Here is a 2,159-nt window from a genome sequence, read left to right as displayed (position 1 = left end):
TCACTAAAGAGCTATTAAGTATTTAACACTATTTCAGTTGCAATGTAGGGTGTGTATGGTTTACTGAAAGAAAACTTCACATAAGGATATTTACACATTTGGCTCCACTGTTGACAGACTGAAAAGAGATCCTAATCGGTAACATTGTAAAGTTATCAGGAAATGAAAAGCCTTTGTGATGGTTTCAGCTGAACTGGAAATACCCAGATGGCTGATTGCCATTTACATCATAGTACGAGCACATGTGCCTGTATGTACAATACCACCTGTCAAACACAAAACACAGCCTATATACACAGACAAACTCCATGACATGCATACAAAAAGCTTGTGTTATAGTAAAATGTGCTCTTCCCATCTCTTTCCACACCTTTCTGCCATCTCTTTTTGTCATACACAAACATTACCTCTTCAAACAGCTGTTTGGTGCCTTTGACAGGTTACCTTCAACCAGCACAAGAACATTTTGATTATACACAACTATATGGTCCATAAAATCACGACCTGCTGCTCACTGAAGTATACACAGTGTTTAAAAAGTGATTAGGTTAGGGCTTAAAAAGAGGTAATGGAAGAGAGCGTAATCTTCATTTTAACAGCAAGAATGATGAGCATAATGGATCCTTGACGGGCTAACAGAAGTACAAAGAGCATCAAACGGAGGTCTGAAAACCATCTCCACATGCTCTTGAGTGTGAAAGGCCAGAGAGAGAGAAAGGCAAAGCAACACCAAGTGCTAATATAAGTTATGGAAATACATTAAAGTGCCCATATTATGAAAAAAACACTTTTTCTGGGATTTGGGGTGTTATTTTGTGTCTCTGGTGCTTCCACACGCATACAAAGTTTGAAAAAAATCCATCCATGCTGTTTTGAGTGAGATACGGTTTCTGAATGTGTCCTGCCTTCAGTTTCCGGGTGAGCTGTTCAAAATCGGCACGGCTTGTGACGTCACAAGCCGAAACGAGCTGGCTAACCGCAACCGTTAGCTCGTAGCATTAGCGTTAGCATGCTACCTCGTTCTCAATAGCAAAGCACTGCTACAACACACACAAGTTCACCATAATCTACAAAAGAACTACTTACATGTGCGCCCTCATTTAGAAGTCTCCCAGCTAATCCTGCCTTGTAACTGACCGAAGATGTAGAAACAGCCTTTCTTTTACTGTCTATGGAGCTAGCTAGCTGACATGATCTACATCTGAGCTACTGCGCGTGTGCGAGTGCAATCAAAGATAGTACAGAAGAAGAAGAAGAGAAGAGGTCTCACTCTGTAGCTAAAACAGAGACCAGGTGAAAAGAGGATCTGCAGCAGTGAGAGAGAGCTGTGCAGTACAACAAAAATATGGTGTTTTTTGAAAATTAAACCATGTAAACCTATTCTGGTACAACCTTAAAATACAATTATGAACCAGAAAATGAGCATAATATGGGCGCTTTAAAACATTAAGAAGACAATACAAATCTAAATAAAATAATTTAAGACTTATTATATGGGATAACATAAAATACAAGTAGAATATTAGCCAAATGAATTAAAGCTATAGTGTGTTTACAGTGCACAAATAGCCCCAAACTAAATAAAGCAGTGGTAAACAGAAAAACATTGATTTAGAAGAGGTTAGAATTAAAGCAGACCTCAGATCTCCCAGAAGCTTGTTCCAGATTTGTGGTGCAGAGAAACTAACGACTGCTTCACTATATTTCGTTTTAACCCTTAGAAGCGAAGCAGTCCCAGATGACCTGAGAGGCCTAGAGGGTTAGTAAAACCAAAGGAGACCAGAGAGGTATTTTGGGCCTTGGGTATTTTAAAATCAATATTTTAAAATACATAGAAGAAGTCACAAGAAAAAAAACAAGAAAGTATGAATAGCATTTGAGAACATGTACAATGTTTGTTTGCATAATTTAAATTAAACAGAATGCAGGTGTAAATGCGGAGTAACAACTATATCAGCAGTAATTTGAATGAGATGTTGATGTCAGATTGCTGTCAAGGCCTGGCAAATCATTGCAGTAGTTTGCCACAGATTTGGGGTTTTCCATAATTTGAAGTAGTAGAGGCATGCAGAATATGAATAGGAGAGGCCGAAAAATAGACCCCTGAGGAACTCCATATTTTTGCTAACTCAAAAATGTCGTGAAGTAGTCTGAAGTAG

This window comes from Sander vitreus, chromosome 16 (assembly GCF_031162955.1).
Source record: "Sander vitreus isolate 19-12246 chromosome 16, sanVit1, whole genome shotgun sequence".
NCBI lineage: Eukaryota > Metazoa > Chordata > Actinopteri > Perciformes > Percidae > Sander > Sander vitreus.
The sequence above is the reverse complement of the archived record's forward strand: the minus strand, read 5'-3'. Positions refer to the sequence as shown.